Genomic DNA, 26,876 nt, shown 5'->3' with positions numbered 1-26,876 from the left:
AAATAGTAGCAGTCGTCTGCTACCAATCAGCCTGTTCGGTTGGCTGGTTCGTGAAGAAGTACTGTTGGCTGGTTTGTGTGAGAGAAAAATACTATTCTGGCTGAAAATTTACGATCGTTTACGACAAGCCACGGTCAAACGAACAGGCTGAATAGACGTATTTTTTACTATATAAACAGTGGATACATGAATAGCAGAAAATACTTAAACAACACTCGTGAACCAACATTAATAGTACATGGAACGGTAGGAATAGTACATCGAACAGCAGCGGAGGTTCTAAGTTTCTTGGAAATTCAGATATCTGGACAATAATGGATAGTATATTGAAGTTGAACCGTAGGTGAACAGTAAACCGAACAATAGCATAGGCTCTCAGTCTCGCGCAATTCATTGGTTGTTGAGAGTAGTATTTTACAACAACCTTCACTTCCTTTTCTATATATAATATCACCTGTATATGCATGCTGAGGATGTGGTGGTATCAAACTATCCAGCAAGCAAAGACATGGCTGCTGCATCGGCGGCCTCGGGCAGATGGTCACGGCTCTCATCACCGGTGGCACCCGTGGCAGGCTCTATTCGCTTTTCTTATAATTCGTTTTTTCTAGTTTATTTTTTTAGTTAAAATAATATTTTTTCTTATAATAAATTAACTAAAACAGTTTTTTAGTTTGTTTTTTCAGCCAAATTATCGGAGCCAATGGTAAGATCGACTCCCTCGTCTCGTCCCCACAGAGATGTACCAGTAGTAGTAATTTCCACGGGTATCGTGTGGCGTGTGTAGGCAAGCGGTGGTGGAGGAGCTGGTGGCGCTGGGAACGGCCGTGCACACGTGCACCTTTGACGAGGCGGAGCTTAACGAGCGCCTCAAGGATTGGCACGCAAGAGGCTGCCGTGTCACCGGATCTGTCTGCGATGTCTCTGTCAGAAACCAGCGGGAGCGCTTGGTCCGCGACATCACATACCAATTCGGTGGCAAGCTCGACATCCTTGTGAGCAGCTCTCTTTTCATTTTCATACGTATCCAAACTAAACTAACCATGTGTCTATGAAAGATATAGAGTAGGTAAATAATAGGTCTATGAAAGTATGACTCCACATTAAATCTTTATTCACAATTTGACAAAAGTAAGTGGTTTCAGCTGTAAGAGCTATATTGAGGTGTCATGGACGATAAGAGTTGAGCCTTGGTTTGGTGAGTGTGCTAGTGTGATTACACTGATAAAAGGTTATTCCAAAAAGAATTAGTACATAGTAAAAAAAATCACAATTAAACTCAATTTTGAATAAAAACAACTTTCAGCATTCAAATTAGAAACTGAGAAGACCTGATATTTGATCGTGAAACCTGAAACGATTGTCCCTCCATATGTCACTCGCTTACAATCTATAGTTAGCACATATATATGCATAAATTAAAATAGAGTAAATATACAACCGTACATATCTCTAGAAAAAGAGTTAAGGTGAAATAAGTTCAGATAGTTTATTTCTACATTAAAATCAATGTATATTTCTAAAAGTTTTAAAATGGAAAGCAAACAAATGTCTTGGAAATTATATACTCCCATTGTCTCTGAATAAATAGATGCATATAATTGTCTTAAGTCAAACTTTTTAAATTTTGATCGAATTTCTAGAAAAAAAAAACCCGTCAATATTTATGATATCAAATTAGTATCACTAGATATAACATAGAATATATTTTCATAATGTGTTCATTTTATGTCATAGTTGTTGTTTACTCTTTCCTTTAAAGTTAGTCAATATTTTCATGACTCTGTGGCAAACACAAAATCCCGCTCCTTTTCAATTAGAAGTACTAAAATTGACTCATTACCTAAAGAAACATAAAGGGATGCATGCCACTGTTTAGGTGGTCCTAAATTTTTATATATGCTTGAATGATTTATATTATACACCGACTATTAACAGTGGTGGAGTGAGAAACTTTTAAGAGTCTACAGGATTCTTATATGTAAAAATATTTACCTAGAAAACATAGTATTTTCTATGCTACAAAGAAAATTTTCATTGGCATTTTGACGACGAGACCGGGCGACTATCCGGGGTTGCCGGGTGGTGGTTTCCTCGGTGACTATTAATAAGATATAGCTTGAAATGCAATCCTATCTTTTTCTCTTTGGTGTCCATATAGCTTGATGTAATTAAGTTAGCACATGTTCTTAGATGACCAATGCGAGTGAATATACCTTTAACCAATCAAGCCGAGCAAAGAAATGAACTTGACCAACTAAATCAATTCCAAGTGAAAAGTTTTTGGCCAACCAATCTGAGTGAATTTATGCATTCAACCAACCAATACAAGTGAATTGAGCTGACTGACATTTTCTATCATCAACAAATCCATTAGCTAGGAAGTGTCAATTGAGCCCTAACTTCAACTAATAAATTTAAGCAGATGCCATGATATAATTTACATGGTTAGAAACTTTTATTAGAATATAGGAATAGGTGAAGTAGTGGTTAGAGTTGTTTCTTGGACGCCATGTGGAAAATGAAAAGTAGACAAGACATAGAAAGTCACTATCCAAAAATTTATTTCATTTACTCAGAGAGTTTTTATTAACAAAGGCCAAGGTCTTGTCCAAAAGCACGAGGAATGTTGTGAAAATTATGAAGGACAAGCCCAAAAATAAAATGACAGGATGTCTCATTAATCTTTATCTATATCTACAATTATATCTAATATTAAAGAGCAAAGTGTTTCTTAGGTCATGCTTTTTTTATTTATCAAACTGCCTTAGCATCCTCTGTATTCCATATATAACCTGAATTTATGACTCATGTTCATATGAGTTAGAACAACTCACATCCATTGATGGAACATATTGGGTTCCATGTAACACATGTGCATGTTTGCTAGTCTAATATTGACTGACTAATCTATTGGCAGGGGCAAGTTGCAACTAGAAAATTAATTTGGACTCAGCAGCTGAAACTGAAAACTTTAGCTGTGGCATTTCAATCAATTAACAAAATATTAGAAATAGATATCTATTGACCAATAAGCTCAACAAAAACATTTTACATGAAAATTTTCATCTAAAGTAGTTAGACCAGATAGAATGAAAACTAGAGAAAACACCAAATTTCCGTTAGTTTCTAATAGGGTATATGTGAGCGTCTTCATTGAATTTTTGCTAACATTTTACACTAAACTTGTTCCACAGTAGAAGTGTTTGTGGTGTTGTACATCTGGTTACTCCCTTCTATAGTGAAATGGCATGCAACTTATCTGCACATTTAAGAAGTAAAAAAAGTGATCATGTAGATGAATATAATGTTTTAGTCAATACTCATGTCAATAAATCATTCATTGACACATTCAGATTAGTCCAATAGCTCTATGTTACCCTTGTCCTTTCTAAAGTTAGTAAACCTATTTCATTATTTTAGCAAAACATTTCTCTTGTAGAAACTAGACTATGAATTGTCGATAGTTAAAACTACTACATAGTTTTCTATTTTGATCTATTTGTGAGTTTAGGAATAATATAGGTTAACTAACTCAGTTTGTTTACTAGTGATAGTGAAATTACCCCAATGTGACTTTTGTCATTAAGTGTCGGTGCTAGACTTATAGCTACATAAATGAAATTAGCCCAATGGGATGTTCGATTTAGGGCATCAACCCATTCTAGATAGGGTGATATGCATAGTACCTCATTCCTCATACTAGTATTAGTTATTAGCTCGTGTGGAATGAGATGGCAATGGATCAACTCATTTTATTCAATAAACCAAACAAAGAACTAAAGGGTGAGATGATGATGGACCACTTCATTCCACAACCAAGCACCCCCTAAAAAAGTGTATAGTACTTCAAAAACATCCAAGACAACACCAGCTAATATGTTAAGAGGAAATGAGTATTGTCAAGAAGCACTATCTAAATATGGAGAACAACAAAATGAATCACATATGTCAAAATACAAAAACTCTATGAACCCCATCTATGAACCCCCTGCTAAACAGACAACTAAGAGGTTCACACACATAGTGTAGCACCCAGTTTTAAGAACAAAACCAGATACACACCATATGTGAGCCCAGGAAGTCAAATCTCACATATAGCTACAAATAAGGGTAATATCAAAAGACAATGCTCAATATATATAACGTACTTAGTATAAAAATATAACCTTGTATAGCAAACAGCGGAAAGACAACTCCGATCTTCGAGTGAAGACTGCAATTCCATAGGGACAACTGACTGGTTGATCACAAGCCTAATTTCTCCAAACTCTAGCAATCAGGTACCCATTCGGGATTTTCATTCAAATATTTGAAAAGTAAAGCAAGCGTAAGTACATGTCGTACTCAACAAATATAACATGGGGTTCATGAGGCTCAAAAGGCTGACACTGGTTTAACTACGATTAACTTTTAATTGTCATAATTTTAGCATAGGAGTAGCAACAAGTTTATCACAAACCCATAAACTCATGATCAGGTAAACATGAATAATGAATAGCATAAACAGTAATCATTAATGAGCATCTTCATCATCCATATCATTAGTGTTCATCATCTATTCTGTAAGGGTTCCAAGACCGCTCGTGACCGTGAGCACGGCTGATATACCAGTTTTACACTCTGTAGAGGTTGTACACTTTCACTATGAGTCGTGATTTACCCTTTCACCTGAGGTGATTAGCCTCTTGACCCACTACCAAGAAAGGTAAGCAGGGTTCACTATAAAGCCTTTCAAAGGTTCGTCTAACAAGTTAGGGCCATTAGATTCACTCGGCAAACAGATGTAGAGCCCCCTTCTCGATGGCACAATGACGTGCAGCCTATACGCAAGGGGACAGAGGCCGCACTATACCTGATTCGGCAAGCCATTCTTATACCAATAAAGGTAACCACTAACAAGCTAGAAAAGGTCCTCATACTGAGCTAAAGCCAGAGCCATATAGCCCTCACAGCTGTACTGTAAGTCCCGAATGATCACTTACAGATAAGTCCTTAGGGAGAGGAATCTAGAGCACCATAAAAATAGCCCAATGCTCTAGTCCCCTTATTCCATATTGCTAAAAAGTATCTTTTAGTGTTTATTGCATATACCATTAGTCAAGTTACAAGATCATGGTTGTAGTTAAGTACTAGCAAAGCTACCCAATGCAACAACCCAAAGGTATCAAGGTACAAGTGCAAAAGACTAGGATATCCTTAGTGGTAGTCAAGGTAGACACATGCAGTATGAATTAAATGATTAAAGGTGTATAGGACAATAAGGAAGATCCCATGCTATACTTGCCTTAAAACATCGATCCTTCGGTAAACTTTAATCTTCAACGTTCTTCTTCTTCTTGATCACCACGTATATCTCACCGACTGGACGTAATCATAAAGCACCACATAAGCATCCATACAATCATACATGAAGCAAATAATAAATCTAAATTAGAATAGTACACCAATCATAGAAAAATAAGAAAAAGAGTTTGAAATACGATTCTACGCATCGCTACGAACACACAGACGCGAGAGGTATGCTAATCAGAGCTACGGTTAGAAAGATATAACTACAGAAAGATTTGCTTTATACGTGGAAAAGAAAACTACAGGCTTCATTTATTTTAACTATATAGAAGCTTATATAAATTGAATTAAATCAAATTTAGATTCGAATTATCAAACTAAAGTAAAACAAATCATATTTTATCTATAAAATCCTATTGCATAATTATTATTCAAATTAGAGTTTAAACTATGAAATTTCAGAAATAGTGACATGGTAACCACTATTACTAACGCATAGATCTCGTCGCTATGAATCTAACGCAACTTAAATGGGTCAAAACGGAGCTAAAACGTAGAAGATATGATTTAAACAACATTTTCTTTAATAAAATAATAGATTAAATCTAACCTCGAATTTTAAAAGTTGAAAACACATCTAACAGTAGTATGAACATGTAAACAACGTAAATACAAACCTAACGCAAGTTGAATGGATCAAATCGGAGTTAAAACGGAGAAGTTATGGCTAAAACAAAATCAGTGGCAAATCTGTAAATAAGTGAAAACGTATTTTGGATCTAATCCGATCGAACTACGCTTTCCAAAGAAGAAAACGTACTCTAGAAAAAGTGCTATGGACTACGGGTTTGAAAATAGAAAACTAGAGGGGCTCTTTTGCAATGTTGACCGGCGAAGGGGTATTATGAAATATCGACCGTCGGATCTAATTTGGACGGCGCTGATTAGATCACGGGGGGAATAGGAGAGAATCGGCCTGCTACAGTGCCCGACGCGGTGGAAGCCATGGCCGGCGACGAGGAACTCGGCGTCGTGCGTGATTCAAGGCCTACAACCATGGTTTTGAACGGAAAAGGCACGGGGTGGAAGAGCGGAGCAAGGCGACCTCACCTAGAGGGTTCCCGACGACAGAGAAGGCACAGAGTTGACGCGCGCCGGTGGTGGAGTCCCGGCGGTGTACGGTGGCACTGCTGCTAGCTTCTAGGTGGGGCCACTGGCTACGATGAGATAGGGAAAACGGCATGGGGCGTGGCTGCTATTTAAGAGGGGCGGAGTGGACTTGCTGTGCACGCCAACGCAAGGACGGAGTCGGTGCGGGCACGGATTTCTCGATGGCGGCGGTAGAGTCCGGCGTGGTGACGAGGTAGAAGAAAGACCTGACAGGGACACCCCACCTATTAGCGCAGGAGAGAGGAAGGGGATGCGCGGCATGACTGGCTGCTGAGCTGGGCCAAGCGCGCGGGGCTGAGCTGTGGCTTGGGCCGACCTGGGATGACTGCTGGGCCGCGCAGTGGAGAAGGGGAGGGATAGGCCGCGCGGGAACAGAGAGAGAGCCGGGCTGAGGGGGAGAGCACTTGGGCTGCCTCGGCCCACGTGGGGAAAAACTAGGGAGAAGAAGCAGTGGCCTGGGAAGGAAAAAAATGGAGAGCTGGGCCATGAAGGCCGAAAGGGAGAGAGGGGAGAAGAGTTTTCTTTTTTTCTATTTCTTTTCTTATTTCAAATCCCAATTCAAATATGGTTTAAATTTCTTTGAACCAAATCAAGTTAAATATTAATTCAAATATTCTTTTCAATTCAAATAAAAATGGAAAATTTTAGTAGGCTTTCAAAAATAAAGTTTATAACTTTTTTAATTCTTTTATTTTCAAATTTTCTTTTTCTTTTACTTCAAAACCATTTTTAATTTCTTTTGCAAAAGCAATTTAAACCACTCAATCAAATACATCAAATGCAATGGCATGTATGCACAAACATGTTGCTAAGCCTTATGATAAATTTTAATTAAATGAGAAATTTTATTTTTCTATATTTTCATGCGCATAAAATTCCAAATTAAATCATTTTAGCTCTATTTCAAAAAATTCAAAATTTAGGGTGTTACAATTCTACCCCCTTAAGATGAATCTTCGTCTCTAGACTCTTCTTTACTTCATCGTGTAGTTCCATCGTCTTGGTGAGGATTCTATGTTACTTTGCATACCTTACTCAAAGAAACTTCTGAACTGATTCCAAGATTTTGACACGTACTCCAACAACTCTCAGGTATCTCCAATCACTAGGCCACCTTTCCTTTTTAGTTTGTAATATCAATTCCTTTTTCTTAAAATATTCACCTTCTAACGAAACCATACGAATCTCTTGGTCAGAAGGAAAATCTACCACCATTCTTCAAAACATTAATGTTTTTGGCTAAGTTGCTCGATCTAGGAATACAACTCTTAATCCTTGGTGTCACCCAAACCTTCTTAGCACAATTCTCCGTTGCTAAGGGCATCAGCCATGACTTTTGCTTCTCCAAGTGATAGCACTTTTCCAAGACATAATCAATTTTATTCTAACGAGGATATCACAAGCTCAAGACCATCTTAGTAAAGATGTCCTATAAATTCTTGTGATCCTCCTAGATGTCACTTTTACTCCTAGAAAGATAGTACTTCCATGCTCCATAATGGATAAGTCTAGATGCATGTTAGGTAGTTCAACTCACGCTTTCTTAATTGACTTAATGAACAAGCCACTTCTTTTCTTCTTGCATAAGGACACATCCCACACCTTGACAAGGTGCATCATTATAGATATGAAGCTCTTGTCCTGATTTGGCAAAGCTAATACATAGGTTTTACTTCAACCTCTTTTTGGACTTCTTCAGACACTTAGCTAAGGTCTCTTGATCCAAACTAACTTGGAAACTTCTCCGGTAGCTCTACCAAAATCTTGATGATCTTGGATAAACCTTCGTTTAATCTTTAACCAAACCTCATTGAAACTCTAAGTTTCTCTCACATCTTTGGGTACCACCATGCTTCTGCTGCGCAAACTAGAACATAGGACACTTCATCTTGCAAATTCTTCAACTTGGCTACCCCCCTTAAGAAAAGATAGACTAGGGGACACAAGAAGGGTAGCTTGCACCTTCTTCCAAGGAGATAACTAGTATCATTACATCTTGACATCCCAATGAGTCTCTTGTGTATGGGCAAGAACAAGAAATCTGAACTTCCTCGCGAGTAGAAAAACTACAGTGTAGTAAAACAGCTGTAACTCTCATTCTGTTAATCCAATTGTCGGTGCAGAAAGTGACCAACAAGTAAATATTTGTAGTTTTGCCATACGTTGTGATTGGAGGTGGCCTAGCACTCAATGACATAGGGTTTATACTAGTTCAGGCAACGTGCCCTATGTCCAGTTTGAGTCAGTCAGTGACTTTATTCCTGAGCCCAGGTGCTCAAAGTTTGCAGTGGGGTTACAAACAAGAAGGAGAAAGACGGGGTGCACGAGAGGTTCGGTTAGCTCTGGTTGAAAGGGCCGAGAACGATAAGAGCTCCCCTATGAGCTAAGTGTTCAAGCGTGTGCTTGAGGTCCGAGCCTAGCGGTTCTGTGGTTGCAGAGTACTATTCTTGTAGGTGTATAGGGTATGGTCCTTGGTATCATGGTTTTGACTTTGAGCGCCTTGCCTTGCTTTCTCTGTTCCTTCTCTAGTCCTTTCTAGGTGGGCGTCCCCAGTCGGTTGGTCCCAGTCGGCTCTGGTTGGGCCAGCCAGAGAAGAGCGGTGAGCAGGGCTTCTGCGTACCCCGGTCGGAGATGTGGGGTCAGAGTCAGAAGTAGTGCTTGGGCCAGGCCTTCTAGTCGGAGAGGCTGTCCGAAACTGGCTGGAGTCAGCACGAGCGCTTCAGTTGGTGAGGTGGGCCAGAGATGGAAAACGGGTGCCGCTCCTCCTCGGACAGACCCTTTGGTCGGTGATTGTATCGTCCTCCTAGCCTGCTTGTTTAGATACTTGGGCTGGCCTATGAGTTGCTCGCTGTCTGCTTGGGCTGAGCCTTTTGTTGCGAAGCCGGTCTGCGAGGGACCCTGGGTTTATGAACCCGACAAGAGCCCCTGATCCCCCAGGCGATTCAGGCAGAATCATCTAGGGGATTTTTGCCTTGACGGCGGGTGCGCGCGAGCGCACCCGCGGGTGTAGCCCCCGATCCCCCGGGCGGTTCGGACAGTACCATCTGGGGGGTTTTCCATGTTTGTTAGCAGACATGTGTGTGTGTTTTTTAGTTGAGATAGAGTTGTTTAACCAAGGCGTCGTTGTGCAGCCGAGGTGGTTAGTTGTTTTTTAGGGATTGGGTGAGACGGAGCTGTGGATCCTGGCGTCGATGCGCGCCGTGGGATCAGGCGAGGTAGTTAGTTTTTTAGGGATCGAACGAGACAGAGCTTGCAAATCTTGGCATCGGTGCATGCCATGGGATCGAGCGAGTCAGAGTCATGGATCCTGGCCTCGGTGCAGCCCATGCAACCGAGGCAGTTAGTTTAGTTAGTTTGGGATCAGGTGAGCCGGAGCTCGTAGATCCTGATGGTGCGAGCTTGGGGTCATAGACCTAGGTGTTCGGAGCATAGCCAGATGGGGCGAGTTCGGGGTGGTAGACCTAGGTGTTTTGAGCGCAGTTGGAGCAAAGCCGGATGGGACGAGTTTGGGGTCATAGACCTAGGTGTTTGGAGCGTAGTCAGAAGCATTACCGGATGGAGCGAGTTTAGGGTCGTAGTCCTAGGCATTTTGTGTCTTGAGCCCCCGAGCCCTGTTGGGCCTTAGTAGGGGTCGGTGTGAGTTGTGTGTGTTACCCTATCCTCGGTTCCTCACAACCAGAGGGGCTGAGATTTGTTGCTTGTCCTGATCGCTCGGGCTCAAGTGACGCGCTCGGTGAGTTCGCTAATGGGTATGATCGAGTGGAATCTAGGTCCATCAATCATGACATGGTCGGTATAGTCCTCTTGTGACATTCCACTGCTCCTTTACCTATAACTCGGTAGATGCCTGGGTTGTTCTAGAGACCGACCCGGGTGGCCTAATGGCCTCTCCTCGATGGAGATTTTGTGGGCTTGGCAAGAGGTTCAGGATCGAACGAGAAGGTTGAGATGACCCTGTCTGCCAGACTAGACGAGGGCCGCATGGGGCTCATCTATGTTTTTCTCCCCTGGCTCTATTGTTGCTCATGTTGAATGAGGCAACTGCCGCTTTGTGACGCAACACGGAGCATTGTGATGCATTTCGCTTGACGTGCGATGCTTAGTTCTTGAGCCCCCAAGCGGTTCAGGGCCTGAATCATCTGGGAAACATGGGTGTATGGAATGAATGTGCATATGGATGTATGAAAATGATTTAAATAAAGAAATAGCATGGGTTGGTAGTGTTACCTTGATGACTCGAGTGACGGTGTTTGAAGAGCTATAGTCGGAAATGTCCGACCGGGACCCATGCTTGTCGTTCTTGATAAAGTCGGCATGGCCTACATGAGGCATCCCTTTGCTCCCTACCTGTCTCTCGATGTGTGTTCCTGAGCTGTTCGATCAACTTTTAGAAAACCCGATGGTCTCTCCCGGCAGAGATCCCATTTTGGGTTTTTCCAAGTCCCGCCTGGGGAAGTAGAGGGCCGCCTACGTGCAGTCGCGCTTGGGTTCTCATGACTGGCATGTGGTAGTGGCTGGCGTGCGGTAGTGGTGGGCCATACCCAGGCCACGTCCTGTCTGATCAGGAGCTATTCCGTCGGGTAGGCCACGTCTCATTGGTCAGGGTGCGTCTCATCTGCATTAAATGGGAAAGAGAGAGGGTTTTTTGCTCCATCGTTTTGCCTTTCCCGATCGGCGCACCCTCCCCTAGCTGCTGTTCCCTTTTCCTTAAGTAGGAGGAGGGACAAGGTTTTCGCTCTGTTCTTTTGCCTATTCCTCATCTGCCGCCTCCTTTTCTCTTCCTTCTTGTCAAGAGTGTTCTTGAGAGCTGCGGTGGTTTATAGGAAAGAAAGGGGAGAGAGCTAGGGAGAAGAGAAAAAGAAACTCACAAATCCTTTTGTGATCTTGGAGCAAAATGTTGGACTGGAGGTCGTCCACTGTGAGGGAGTCGGTGTTGAAGGCCTTCATCATGAAGGGGTTCCTGCCACCAAAGGAGGTGGCGCACTAGAGGGCTCCTAGGAGGGAGGAGTTCCCGCAACCTTGGCCTAACAAGGTGGTGTCCTTTCTCACCTTCCATGAGCATGGGTTAGGATACCCCACGCACTGGTTCCTGCTCGGGCTCCTCAATGAGTGGGGTCTGGAGCTACAACACCTTAATCCAACAGGGGTGCTGCACATTGCTGGCTTCATCACCGTCTGTGAGGCTTTCCTCGGGATGGAGCCACACGTGGACTTCATCTGATGGCAGTTCTCTAGGAGAGCCTTGACGGCGGAATCCAGCCGAGATTGTGCCGGTGGGAGATTTCGCCCTACAGAGGAAACTGAGTGCGGGAGGCTCGTATCCCGCATAGATCCCCTATGACTCCAACTAGAGGTGGCATGGGCAGTGGTTTTACATCAGGAATTCGGCGGAGGCGCCATTCCCGGTGTTCACCAGTGGGAGCCCAGAGAAGCAGGATAGTTGGTAGTAGGGTTGTGCTCGTAAAGAGAAGAAGAAGGTGGAGGTCATCAAGGAGGAGCTCTGGAAGATCATACGGCACGGTCTTGATGGGGTGCAGGTGTTCCACACCCTCTATCGCCGCCGTGTTGCACCGTTGGTGAAGAGGACGTGGCTGATCTGGATGTACAGTGGCCCGTCGGACCCGGACCATGCGTCACCGGAGGAGCTGCCGGATGACGAGGTCTAGAGTCGGCTTGGCCAGGTGCTGCAATTGAAGCCCAAAGAGAGGGTCGAAGGGAAGCCTGCACCTTTCAACTCCACGATCGTGTCTAGACTGGTATGCTCCCTTTTATTTTGTTTGTGATTCTTCCTCTGCTTTTCCTATTTTTTGATTTTAGGCCACCCGTTCCATTCGGGCTTGGAGTTTACAAGTCCTAGCCGCACCTTCCCAAGGGACCGAAGGGCATGGCCTGGTAGGTAGCCTAGAAGGATGCGGCAGATGCTAGGAGGAAGAAGAGAATAGGGAGGTTCAGTAGAAGCAAGAGAAGGAGCAGGAGATCGCCCCGTGCGTGAAGGCCAGGGAATGTAGGAATGATGTCGAGTCAAAGCTCACGTCAGAGGATCCCATGGATGTGGATGACATGGTTTTCTCCGAGGAGGAAAGTCGAGAGGTCGTTGTGACCTCGACGGAGCATCGCGACCCTACGGCGACATCCGCTGGTGATGAGCAGGAGGCAGAGTGGCGTGCGGTGGTTCCCTGGCTGAGGAAGCATGCGGCGAGCATGGATGCCATCAGTGAATGGGAGGCAAAGCAAACATGGTCACCACGCCCCTTGGTGGCGTCGCCGGTCCCGGCGCCGCCTGCCGCGGACACGGCCAAGCAAGCCGGGCGGTCCAAGGAGCGGACTGGCACTTGTGTGTCACAGGGACCGGTGCCAACACATGACTCATAGCCAGAGGAAGCCCTGCTTGCCACGAACGTAGTTGAGCAAGCCGAGCGGTCCGAGGAGCGGACTAGCATTTGTGCGTTGCGTGACTCGCAACTAGAGGAAGCCCCGCTAGCTGCTCCAGTCGAGAAGTCCTGAGCCGAGGGTCATGGCAACCTGCAGGCCGAGCAGGAGCTGGTTGGGGTGACTCCGCCCCTAGCTAAACTGAGGGGGCATGGGTTGTAGCCCAGGAGCGGTCCTTGTCCTACAGGCCCATCGATGTCAGATCTTGCCTTCAGAGTCGTACCGCTCACCTCTCGGTACGTTTTCCTTTGTTTCTTTTCGATCTTTTGTTGTTGAGTCTATTTTGGAGTTTGACTCACCTGCCTTTTTTGTCAGTGGCCGGGCGATGATGGGATTGAGTATTGCCCCAACTCCCATGCAGGAGGCTTAGAGGCCCACACTACAGCGTGTCGTGGCGAGTGGTGGGGGGAACTGGGCAGCGGTGGTGAGTCCTTCCCTTCTTGGGGTGGTGCCCCCCAGGTCGATTGCTGGTACAGTGGCAGCGGCGGCGGCGGCATTGGCAGTGATCCCGGTGCTGACGGCGGAGGTCACGTCAGAGGTAACTCTCATGGCCCCTCCTCCACAAGCACGGCAAAAGAGGAGAGGGAGACCGAGCTTCCTGCCTCACCGGTCGGGGAGCTGCATGGCTCACCCTTGCGGTTAGAGCCGAAAGTGCTGGAGGGAGATGTGGCTAGGATGGAGTCAGAACGCCCGGTAGTGGCCTGCGCACTCGAGGTGGTGGATATCCCATCTGACGACAAGGCAGAAGTCATGGTGGAGCCGCCGGCGTCATCACGGGAGCTGGTGGTGGTTTGGTCAGAGGTGGGGCCCTCTAGTGGGCTACCGAAGGGTGACCTAGAGTGGCCCTGCCACGAGGACCCGACAGAGGTACGGTTCATCCTTTAGGATTCGCAAGAGGGTCAGCTCTGGGACATCCTTGGGGAGCAAGGACATGCCATGGTGTCCAAACTCACCAACCTATCTGCGAAGCTCAAAGACGTCCAGGAGCGGGTTAAGTCCGCTCAGTAGTTAGTCGAGGTCGACCTATAGCTTATCATGGAGGTGAGTTTCCCGTACTTGTCCTTGACCTCTGAATCTTTTGTTGGTTGCCTTAGCATGCTTGTTTTTCATAGAGTCTGAAGGGGATGTCATCCCGCAAGTCCCGCTTCCTCTGAATGGAGCATGCCTAGATAGCTGAGCTTGAGTGTCAGCTAGAGTCCGCTCGCCGTGAATCCTAGGACTGGGCGGCCGAGGTGATCGTGGCACGGGTGGAGGGGCAGCGTGTAGTAGAGTGGGCGACCGTCGCCGAGCAGGGGCTTGAGGTGGTGAAGGCCCACCAGGCAGAGACTGAGGCGGAGTTGTGGACATACCTGGTGGACATCGAGGTGGCGCTCTAGAAATCCCTAGAGAGCCTTGAGTTGGAGCAGAGCACCTTGGCGTCAGAGTGAAATGCCCTAGAGTTGGCGCGGAAGGCCCGATCAGAGGCAGACCATGAAGTGCTCATGCTTCAGGGCTGGGTGATGGGGACGGAGGAGGCAAGCGCCTGGCTACACGAGTAGGTGGCCCAATAGGCAAAGGAATTCTCCACCCTTGAGAACTTCTGCATCGGTACATACCTTTTCTATTTTTCGTCGTGTTGGATTTTTCCTTTAGCCTATTTCTGAGCTTGTCGCCCTTCTTTCAGAGCTAGGCAGAAGGGTGAAGATGCTGGAGTGGGACCTGGAGACAATCAAGGTGACTTTCAGCCAGAATGCAGAGGAGATGGCCAAGTCCCGTGAAGAGTGACATGCTCTCGAGGGGGAACTTGACTAGATCCACAACGTTGCCTAGCTCGTCGTCTTGGAGGTCTTCGGGTCAGCGCCAAGTACTTGCGCGCCCGCCATCCAGCTGGCGGAGGTCCTAGATGCGGTCCGAGACCTTATCATGAGCGGGCTGTTCTACGGAGCATCAGGGGTGTTGACTTCGGTGGCGACACATCATCCGAACCTAGACTTTGCTACTATTTGCAGTGGGTATGCTGATGGCATGAGCATGGAGGATATCCAATTGATCAGGGAGAGCTTGCTGCCGCACGCAAGATCAGTGGTAGAGCAAGTCTTTGCTTAGTGGGTGATGGACGTTCGTTGTGAAGACATGGCTAGAAGCATGCATGGGGAGGACGTTGCCCGGCCTGCGGATGGTACGGAGCCTAGGTCGGAGGTGGAAATCGCCCCGGCTTCGACCGAGCCGAATGTCGTGCCACCGAGGAGTGAGCAGCCCACGCCTTCGCTGGTCGCACTGACAGCAGATGCCACCAAGCTAACCCAATAGCTTGTAAAATATAAGTAGTTTAGTGAACATAAAAAGTTTAAGTTCATGGGGGAGCCCCCGTGTAAACATTCCTTTGTGCTTAATGACTACAGTTGGTTTCGTTTTCTGTGACGGAGTCACTCCATTCGGGGAAGCTTGTTCCCTTTTGTTCCTTAGTTTTCCCTTAGCATAATTTTGTTTTTTATTCTTTCTTTCTCGTACCTGCTCGTTTGTCTCGTAGGCTGCAACCTTGGGAGCCCAGGGCATGGCCCGTGAGGCTCAGCTGCTCGTAACCATAGGAAAAGGCGAGGTACGATTGGTCGAAATATTTTAAAGCAAAGCTATGTAAGACAAATTAAAGGAACGAACTCCCCTTTTGATCAGGTAGGAAGGAATTTCACCATATGATAGTAAACAAAATAGATAGGTAGTAGTGTCCCCTAGTGGAGCCCCCGAGCGCATCGGGCTAAAAAGTGTTTGGGTCAGGGTGTTTTATAGGAGCATACGCTAAGTAAACAATGGTAAGACTGAAGCTTAGGGGAAGAAAAATGACATAGTTGTTCCAAGCGTTCGGAGAGAATGTCATCGTTGTTGTCCTTCAGTCGGTAGAGGCCTGGTCGGATCACTTCAACCTTTAGTCATCCGGATCCTTGCCTGCTACGCCCCCTTTCTCGATCGCTGCTTCTTCGCCTTTTTCTTCCTTTGGGCTATCGGCCTACCATAGAAGGCGCTTGAGGAGCTAGCAATCCTTGTAGAGGTGTTTGATGAGGTAGTCATGATTGGTGCATGGGCTCTCCATGAGCTCATGGAAGTGGCCCGGAGGGTCCTACTGGGGATGCGTGCCCGCGTGATCAGCTGTGGCAACCAACGTGGAGTTGGCCGGTCGGCGGCAATCCTTTATGTTCTTTTTTCCCCTCTACGTGGAGGGGCCCTCATCCTGATCCTGGTGCTTGGCCTTACCTTTGCCCTGGCCTCCGTTGGAGCGCGGCAGGAGCGGCGCTCGCTGGAGGCGTTGGACAAAGTTTTGTGGTCCTAGGCCATCAGGGCTGAGACTCCAGTCGCCGTTGCATGCATCTTGGTTCGGCCCAAGCCATGCGTATGTAGGCAGTCGGTGCAGAGCATTTGCCAAGTCAAGATGAGGCATGGGTGCAACCTTTTGTGCCACACTCGGTGGTTGTAGCGATGAGCGGTTGGAGCGACCCATCTGTTGCATCCCCATTCCTTCAGTGGGGAGTGAGGCCATGAGTCGGCGTCGCGATATGGAGCTCTCTGCTTGTTGAACGACGGTGGTCTCCACTAGTGCCTAGAGGTTCTGATGGATCGCCTGTTCGTGAAGGTCATTCAGCTCGGACAAGCCACGCAGAAGCATTGCCGTAGCGGCGATGTTCTGATTGGCCCAAGCAAACTATGGGGGATCATTTCCGCTGTCCATGGTGTTGTGCTGGACCCAACGAGCGTGCCCCTAGGCGCCGCTCGTTTGTCTACGCGCACAGGGCGTAGTGTGGTGCACCGAGCACGCTGGCGTAGCCGGTGGCTAGTGTAGCCACTATTGTCGTGGTTCCTCGCTGTGCTCGCGTGCGAGCTCGGGGGTCTCCGCATGAGGATTTAGAGGGGCGTGAGTCTGCAAGGACTGTGTTACCGCCGGTGGCTGTCCCAGAGCGTTTGCCATAGCGCACTCCCGGGACGGGCGGTGGCTAGGCGCCACATCGCCGATACTGGAGCCGTCATTCTCAAAATTTATCATCCATGAGGTCGAGGAAATAGGTGGGGGCGTAGCTCGCCATCCACATGAATTTAGATGTGAGAGGGGGCGACATTGGCATCCTTCGGAGCCTCTAGGCGTACGCGTCCGCGGGAGACGTGAGGCCGTAGGGGAACTGGTCATATGGCGGTCGCGTTGGGGACAACAGGGTCCCTCTGGGTAATCGGCGGAAGATAGAGAATAGTAAGTAAATAACAATATGTACATTACCTACAGCAGGGTTTGAGCAGAGAGTTTGCTCGGAATGAAGCACGGATGCCACATTCTCGAAGTCGTGTGTCCTGGAGTCAATGGAGGGTGCCCCTCTGATGGGTGCCAGAATGAGTGCCTCCTCACAGAGGTGTAGTACACCAAGCCGATCGGCGATGAAGTCTAGGCTATCGAGGAGGAAGGCCTAGGATGGCTCGAAGACGGGTGGAACCCATATCCCAACAGGTGGGAGCATGGGAAACTCCAGTGAGCCAAAGCGAATCGAGTCGCCAGAGCCCACCACGGCGAGGGTGGCAGAAAAGTGAGCCATCCGATGACCAAAAAAGTGTTGAACGTATAGCGTCTTCCCCACGGACGACGCCAACTATCGGTGCAGAAAGTGACCAACAAGTAAATATTTGTAGTTTTATCATACGTTGTGATCAGAGGTAGCCTAGCACTCAATGACATAGGGTTTATACTGGTTCAGGCAACGTGCCCTACATCTAGTTTGAGTCGGTCGGTGACTTTATTCCTGAGCCTAGGTGCTCAAAGTTTGCAGTGGGGTTACAAACAAGAAGGAAAAAGATGGGGTACACGAGAGGTCTGGTCGGCTCTGGTCAGAAGGGCCAAGAGTGATAGGAGCTCCCCTATGAGCTAAGTGTTCAAGCGTGTGCTTGAGGTCCAAACCTGGCAGATCTGTGGTTGTGAGCTAGTGAACTTGATCGATCTGGATTAACTTGTATGAACTTGAATCAACTGAGTCTCTTGGGAGAGAGTGCATCCCCTTTTATAGATGAAGGGGATGGCCTTACAAGTGAGAGGGAGAGAGTACATATGCTTCTAAGTCTTGTTGCCCACGCCGGTGGGTATAGGATGATGGTAGGTGCCCACAACACTATTGGATGTTAGATGCATGTGGGAGGTTATGTCGTCTTTGTTCGGGTATGGCAGATGTCGGTACCTGTAAATACTGTTGATGCCTAGAGGCATGTGAGAAGTTTCACCATGTTCGCTCGGTATGGTAAATCCCGGTGCCCACAACATTGTCAATGCCCAGAGGCATGTGGGGGTCTTACCGTATGGGAGTTCAATCGGCGCCCACAATACTGTAGAGGAAAATGTCGGCACCTACAACACTGTTTGTGTCAGGGCGGTTGCAGAGCACTGTTCCTGCAGGTGTACATGGTATGGTCCCTGGTATCGTGGTTTTGACTTTGAGCGCCTTGCCTTGCTTTCTCCGTTCGTTCCCTGGTCCTTTCCGGGCGGGCGTCCCCGGTCGGTTGGTCCTAGCCAGCTCTGGTTGCGCTAGTCGGAGAAGAGCGATGAGCAGGGCTTCTACGTACCCCAGTCGGAGACGCGGGGTCAGAGTCAGAAGTAGTGCTTGGGCCAGGCCTTTCGGTCGGAGAGGATGTCCGGAATCAGCTAGAGTCAGAGCGAGCGCTCCAGTCGGTAAGGTGGGCCGGAGGCGGAAAACGGGTGCCGCTCCTCCTCAGACAGACCCTTCGGTCAGTGATTAAATCGCCCTCCTGACCTGTTTGTTCAGATACTTGGGCCGGCCTATGAGTTGCTCGTTGTCTGCTTGGGCCGAGCCTTTTGTTGGGAAGCCGGTCTATGAGGGACCCCGAGTTTATGAACCCAACACCAATGAAGTTGTAGCTTATACCGTTGGAAAGCTTATAAAATTCTCCACAACTTCCTTATAGAACACTTTTCCAAATTCTACAGTTAACTTGGTCAAAAATAGTGCACAACAAAAACTACTCCAGATTCCAAACAGCACAGTTGCATCGCCTTGTGATTTTCATAACTCCATAACCAAAATAGCTATCAAGGTGATTCTTTTGCTCGGGGAAAGATATTGAAGTCTACTATTGTCCATAATTTTCTCATGATTTTTGGTCATCTAAGATTAGAGATATAAGCTGAAGAGTGTAGACTGCTCCGAAAAAACAGGAAAGGGAAAACAGAAGAAAACCAAAACTCGACTATTTATCTCACTAATCCTTATACCTTAGGCCTATAAGCTAAATGAAATTGTGGAAACACGCAACAAGATCATTGCAATCATTACATAGATTCAAAACAGTCATAAGCATAATGATAATTCAACAAACATTAAAGGTGCATAATTCAATCATTGACTCAACTTGCGATACTATCGTTCTCATTGTACTAGGGATAACAATCCTAAGACTTATCTTCAGATTATGCAAGAAGGTGATGAGGAATAGTTCTAAAAGCATATCAAATCAAGGAGTGAAGATGAGAATAAAGACATCAAAATAAAAGCACCAAGGTAGAGATGAATAGCAAGGGTATAGATATAGTAAAGAAGAAAATACCAAGATTCATAGAACAAAGATTTTTGTAGCAACTTCTAAACCTTAAAACGACTAGTTTCTACTAGGCCTACGTCCTATAGTCAACATTGCTCTGATACCACTTTGTAGCACCCGGTTTTAAGAACAAAACCAGATACATACCATATGTAAGCCCAGGAAGTCAAATCTCACATATAGCTACAAATAAAGGTAATATCAAAAGACAATGCTCAATAAATATATATAACATACTTAGTATAAAGAATATAACCTTGTATAGCAAACAGCGGAAAGACAACTCCGATCTTCGGGTGAAGACTCCAATTCCATAGAGACAACTGACTGGTTGATCATAAGCCTAATTCTTCCAAACTCTAGCAATCTGGTACCCATCCGGGATTTTCATTCAAATATTTGAAAAGTAAAGCAAGTGTAAGTACATGTCGTACTCAACAAATATAACATGGGGTTCATGAGGCTCAAAAGGCTGACACTGGTTTAACTACGATTAGCTTTTAATTGTCATAATTTTAGCATAGGAGTAGCAACAAGTTTATCACAAGCCCATAAACTCATGATCAGGTAAACATGAATAATGAATAGCATAAATAGTAATCATTCATGAGCATCTTCAGCATCTGTATCATTAGTGTTCATCATCTATTCCGTAAGGGTTCCAAGGCCGCTCGTGACCGTGAGCACGACTGATATACCAGTTTTACACTCTGCAGAGGTTGTACACTTTCACTGTGAGTCGTGATTTACCCTTTCATCCGAGGTAATCAGCCTCTTGACCCACTACCAAGGAAGGTCGGCAGGGTTCACTATGAAGCCTTTTAAAGGTTCGTCTAACAAGTTAGGGCCATTAGATTCACTCGACAAACAGATGTAGAGCCCCCCTTCTCGATGGCAATCACGCACAGCCTATACACAAGGGGACAGAGGCCGCACTATACCCGATTCAACAAGCCATTCTTATGCCAATAAAGGTAACCACTAACAAGCTAGAAAAGGTCCTCATACTGAGCTAAAGCCAGAGCCATGTAGCCCTCACAAATACACTGTAAGTCCCGAATGATCACTTACAGATAAGTCCTTAGGGAGAGGAATCTAGAGCACCATAAAATAGCCCAATGCTCTAGCCCCCTTGTTCCATGTTGTTAAAAAGTATCTTTTAGTGTTTATTGCATTTACCATTAGCCAAGTTACAAGATCATAGTTATAGTTGAGCACTAGCAAACCTACCCAATATAATAACCCAAAGGTATCAAGGTACAAGTGCAAAAGACTAGGATATCCTTAGTGGTAATCAAGGTAGACACATGCAGAATGAATTAAATGATTAAAGGTATATAGAATAACAAGGAAGATCTCATACTATATTTGCCTTAAAACACCGATCCTTCGGTAAGCTTTAATCTTCAACGTTCTTCTTCTTCTTCTTGATCACCACGTATATCTTACTGACCGGACGTAATCATAAAGCACCACACAAGCATCCATACAATCATACACTAAGAAAACAACAAATCTAAATTAGAACAGTACACCAATCATAGAAAAATAAGAAAAAGAGTTTGAAATACAATTCTACGCATCGCTACGAACACACAGACGTGAGAGGCACACTAATCGGAGCTACAGTTAGAAAGATACAACTACCGAAAGATTTACTTTATACGCGGAAAAGAAAACTATAGGCTTTATTTATTTTAACTATATAGAAGCTTATATAAATTGAATTAAATCAAATTTAGATTTGAATTATAAAACTAAAGTAAAACAAATTATATTTTATCTATAAAATCTTGTTGCATAATTATTATTCAAATTAGAGTTTAAACCATGAAATTTCAGAAATAGTGACATGGTAACCACTATTACTAACGCGTAGATCTCGTCGCTATGAATCTAACGCAACTTAAATGGGTCAAAACGGAGCTAAAACGTAGAAGATATGAGTTAAATAAAATTTCCTTTAATAAAATAATAGATTAAATCTAACCTCAAATTTTAAAAGTTGAAATCACATCTAACAATAGTATGAACATGTAAACAACATAAATACGAACCTAACGCAAGTTGAACGGATCAAATCAGAGTTAAAACGGAGAAGTTATGGCTAAAACAAAATCAGTGGTAAATCTGTAAATAAGTGAAAACGTATTTTGGATCTAATCCGATCGAACTACGCTTTCTAAAGAAGAAAACGTACTCTAGAAAAAGTGCTATGGACTGCGGGTTCGAAAATAGAAAACTGGGGGGCTCTTTTGCAATGTTGACCGGTGAAGGGGTATTATGAAATATCGACCGTCGGATCTAATTTGGACGGCGCTGATTAGATCACGGGGGAATAGGAGAGAGCTGGCCGGCTACAGTGCCCCGCGCGGTGGAAGCCATGGTCGGCGGCGAGCGTGATTCAAGGCCTACGGCCACGGTTTTGAACGGAAAAGGCACGGGGTGGAAAGAGCGGAGCAAGGCGACCTCACCTAGAGGGTTCCTAGCGGCAGAGAAGGCACAGAGTCGATGCGCGTCGGTGGTGGAGTCCCAGCGGTGTACGGTGGCGCTGCTCTCTAGCTTCTAGGCGGGGCGGCTGGCTATGGCAAGATAGGGAAAACGGCGTGGGGCGCGGCTACTATTTAAGAGGGGCGGAGCGGACTTGCTGCGCACGCCAACGCAAGGACGGAGTCAGCGTGGGCACGGATTTCTCGGCGGTGGCGGTAGAGTCCGGCGTGGTGACGAGGTAGAAGGAAGACCTGACAGGGAAACCCCACCTGTCAGCGCAGGAGAGAGGAAGGGGACGCGCGGCGCCGGCTGGCTGCTGAACTGGGCTGAGCGCGCGGGGCTGAGCCGTGGCTTGGGCCGACCTGGGATGACTGCTGGGCCGCGTAGTGGAGAAGGTGAGGGATAGGCCGCGCGGGAACAGAGAGAGAGCCAGGCTACGGGGGAGAGCACTTGGGCCGGCTCGGCCCACGTGGGGAAAAACTGGGGAGAAGAAGCAGTGGCTCGGGAAGGAAAAAAATGGAGAGCTAGGCATGAAGGCCGAAAGGGAGAGAGAGGAGAAGAGTTTTCTTTTTTTTTTCCTTTTCTATTTCTTTTCTTATTTCAAATCCCAGTTCAAATATGGTTTAAATTTCTTTGAACCAAATCAAGTTAAATATTAATTCAAATATTCTTTTCAATTCAAATAAAAATGGAAAATTTTAGTAGGCTCTCAAAAATAAAGTTTATAACTTTTTAAATTCTTTTATTTTTAAATTTCCTTTTTCTTTTACTTCAAAACCATTTTTAATTCCTTTTGCAAAAGCAATTTAAACCCCTCAATCAAATACAAGGGCATATCTGCATAAACATTTTGCTAAGCCTTATGATAAATTTTAATTAAATGAGAAATTTTTTTCTATATTTTCATGAGCACAAAATTCCAAATTAAATCATTTTAGCTCTATTTCCAAAAAATTCAAAATTTAGGGTGTTACACATAGACGACACACACTCACTCTCATATACACAAGTACAAAAACTTATCATAGACAATTGTCATAAATTGTTTGTATATATATGTTTTATTAAAATTATAGAAAGATAAAAAAAAAGAAGCACTTGTTGTCTACTTCCTTTATTCCAAATTGTAAGTTGTCCTGGCTTTTCAAATAGATATATATTATGTCTAGATATATAGTAAAATACATGTATCTAGAAAATCTAAAACAACTTATAATTTGGAACCGAGGAGTAGAATATAACATACAACAACATTTAAAGGAAGAAATTTGACCAATTTTCTCAGCATCAATACGTGTATTCCCATTTTGTTACCAATGCATTTCTATTTTCAGCGAACATGGTGCGTCTCGATAACTATACGTTCTGAATAATTTGACCACGTATATCTATCTTCTAGGTAAACAATGCAGGGATATGCATTAGGAAATCAGCAATAGAGCATTCTGCAGAGGTGTATTCAATTGTTATGGCCACTAATCTTGAACCTGCATATCATTTGTCCCTACTTTCACATCCACTTCTGAAAGCCTCTGGGTCAGGCAGCATGTTTTCATATCTTCAATTGCCGGAGTGGTAGCCTTATTTAGCGGACCAATTTATGGAATGACTAAAGGTAACAGATACATTGCTATATACAGGTTGTTTCTTTGATATTTGCATCTCATGTTTGAGCAACGTTTGTTCAGTGCATCTTTCATGAATAACTATGTTTGCGCGTATTTTTAGCTGTCATGAACCAATTAGCAAAGAACTTAGCATGCGAGTGGGCAAAAGACAACATAAGGATAAACTCTATTGCGCCAGGGTACATCTCGACTTCACTTACAGAAGGAGTAAGGGTCTCTTTGCCACTACGTCAATTGATCTTATTATGTTTTGGACTAGATCAGTGAGTTTATTATAGCAATTAAAAACATTTGTATTATTATCTCATATTTAAATTTACTTACTGCATATTACAATAAGCTTTAAATAGTCTATACCACTTCCCTCTGAGATTACCTGACCTTCATTAACATAATAATCATAGAATTGTCTGCATACATATGCTTCATTGCATAGTACCCACTGTTCACCTAAATGGCTGTTTAGTCAGTTTACACATCATTTAAACGCTACACAGTGGTACACCGTTTCCGTTTAATCGGTTGTTTGACCGTTTAAACGGCCGTTTTTCCCGTTTAAACACCCGTTTTGCCCAAATAATGGGCTAAACGGTAGGTGACCGACTGTTTAGCGTTTAGAATAACACTGATAGTACCTTCAGAATATGCCATAGCTTTCAACATATTATCATTGGTGCAGTTGGAGAGTAAATAACTATACTCTGTAGTTGGCAGTAACTTTGATAATGTTACTTCTGTTAGATATGGTTTTATTGCAATATAGTGAACCCATATTTGTATAAGTTGCTATAAATATAATTGGCACAAAATAAATACACTTTTATTATGCACAAATTTATGTTTTGAATGTTTTCTTAGCGAAATATACTGTACATATTTGCATAGAATTTAGATGATTCTATACTATTGGATTGAGGCTGCATTGCCCAATTGACAAAAGATTTCAGTTCTAGTGATAGTTTGCAGTTGCTATGTTGTTTTGATTTATAATTTCAACTAACTGGACTATCTAAATGTACTAACTGAACAAAGTCACCCAATCCTTAATAGTTGAAAAATATACTATATCCCAATAGTCAATGTTTATTCATAATTGTAATATAGAAGAATCTGATTTTTTTTATTATAAAAGAAGGCTCTTATTAATTCACAATCATTACATCGGGTTGATAAAAAATCGTGAACCCACTTCTGGCCTCTACATAAAAGCACACAGCCTAAACAAAGATAAAGGAGATTCTGGCACTCTAATGACTATCAATTCTAAGACTAGATCGCCACCTATGTGCCTGGGAGAAAAACATCGTGATCGCTTACGCTAATCGTTGCGATGCCGCTGCAACCAAAGCCTGTAAGTAAGCTTCTTTAACCAAGTGCGGAGCCAACGGATAACTGAATGTATCATCTAAAAAGGAGAATAAACATGTTACTTTTCTAACACCAAATTATTTCTGTATATCCAAAGCGATCAACAAGTAGTTGCCGCCCCTAGCAGAACTAAAGGTTTTACCTCTCTTCCAAACCCCCGAAGCCAACTCCCAAACATATGATAAATAATACAAGGTTGAGAAAAGCTTAAAGCAACATGTATGCAGCTCTAAACCGCATGGGCAAAAAATGACATTCAATGAACCTGTGCTTAATTGTCTCATTTTGTGACAAAAACGACAGTTTTCACTACGCTGCCAATTGCATTTGGCTAAGTCACCGTTTGTTATAATCACTCCTCTACAAAGATACGAAAGAAAGATTTTGATCTTCAGTGAAGCCTTTAACCTCCAAACGATGTTAAGTTGGGAACCTCCATGTGAGTTATAGCTTAATAATGGGATTTCACCGAGAACTTCCCCTTTGGGGTCCAAGTTCTCCACTGAACACATCATTCTCTTGTATAAGTCTAATATTAGCAATGCGTGAAAGAAGTTCATTTCAAGCCACTAATTTAGGTCCAATCAAATCACGCCTCCATGAAATGTTTAGGGGTGATGTACCAAAACCCTTAGCTATAGTATCTTGCTTGTATCTAGCGATGATATATAAGCAAAGATATTGTTCCTTCAGAGGTGACTATCCTAACCACTTATCCTCCCAAAATCTCACTTGGAACCCAACTTTAATTGTGAAGGATCCAAAACCGAGAAAATCTTGTTTCAGATGTACGAAATTTTTTCCTGCTTCCTAATGCTAAATCTATAGCTAAGCTGTACCTGTATGTGAAATTCGTTGTTTTGTATGAATATGCTGAATTCATCTTCTTCTCGTAGCCAACATGCATATGTTCCCGCCACACAGTAACACAGGACCTGCAATATCTTGAGGAAAAGACATGAGGCCTGTCATTTTGTTTTCTTTATTTGTGCAGGTTTTTTCAAACATGGAATTGAGGGACAATATCTTGAGCCGAGCTCCACTCAGGCGTGCAGGAGAACCAGAGGAAATATCTTCTATCGTTGCTTTTCTTTGCATGCCTGGTTCGACGTATATTACAGGCCAAACGATTTCAGTTGATGGAGGCATGACTATTAATGGGTGTTATCCAACTCAGAAAGAAAATATGTTCCTCGATGTCGTGGAAACCACCACTGCTAATGAAATTCATCAAAGTTAGAATAAACAGAGCTAGCCGTATAGGGTGCACAATTACACTCTAGCCTTTCTGTATTCTGCATGAACCAGACATTGTATTCTATAAGAACAAGAAGTATGAATTAATCTGTGGTACTGAAGCCCTAAAAGTAATGTATTTTTACATTTTCACTCTCTCGGCAATTGTATTGCTTGATAAACTCACACATCGAATTCCTTTTTTTGTTAAAAATATAACTAAGATGGTTATCTAAATGAATTTAGAATAACATTTATTTATGCGACTATTGGATGAATTAGTGATTCAAGGTTGGAAAATTAAGTTGAAGCCTGTAAAACTTAGCCACAGAGGAAGTATCCTTTCTTGCAATATAGATCACTAAAATAGACTTATTGTACGAGCAAACATATTTTGATAGATTTATTGTACGAGCAAACATAGATCGCTGACAATATATAATTAAAATAGATTTTTGATAGATTTTTTCTTCTGTTTATAGAATTTTTTAATCATAAACATATTATAGCTTAATTTTCTTACTACCCAAATGTTTCATTAGTTGGACCATTGATTTTCTAGATTTAATAAAAAAAGTTTGGTTTGTACTCATAAACACATCAACAATTTGGTGGGGAATTTTTTTGTTTATTATGGAAGGATCAACTGTTCAAAGGTCTAGTTTTAACTGGGTAGTGGCAGTGGTCCTATCACTAACGAATCTA

At 44.0% G+C, this 26,876-nt stretch overlaps 1 pseudogene; it reads left to right on the top strand.

The window, feature by feature from the left end:
• The first annotated feature begins 460 nt into the window (after positions 1-460).
• On the top strand, positions 461-26,175 carry LOC136460947 (tropinone reductase homolog At5g06060-like; annotated as a pseudogene).
• The last annotated feature ends 701 nt before the right edge of the window (positions 26,176-26,876 follow it).

This window comes from Miscanthus floridulus, chromosome 1, assembly GCF_019320115.1.
Source record: "Miscanthus floridulus cultivar M001 chromosome 1, ASM1932011v1, whole genome shotgun sequence".
NCBI lineage: Eukaryota > Viridiplantae > Streptophyta > Magnoliopsida > Poales > Poaceae > Miscanthus > Miscanthus floridulus.
Note: the sequence above shows the minus strand (reverse complement) of the source record. Positions and strands in the feature narration are given on the sequence as shown.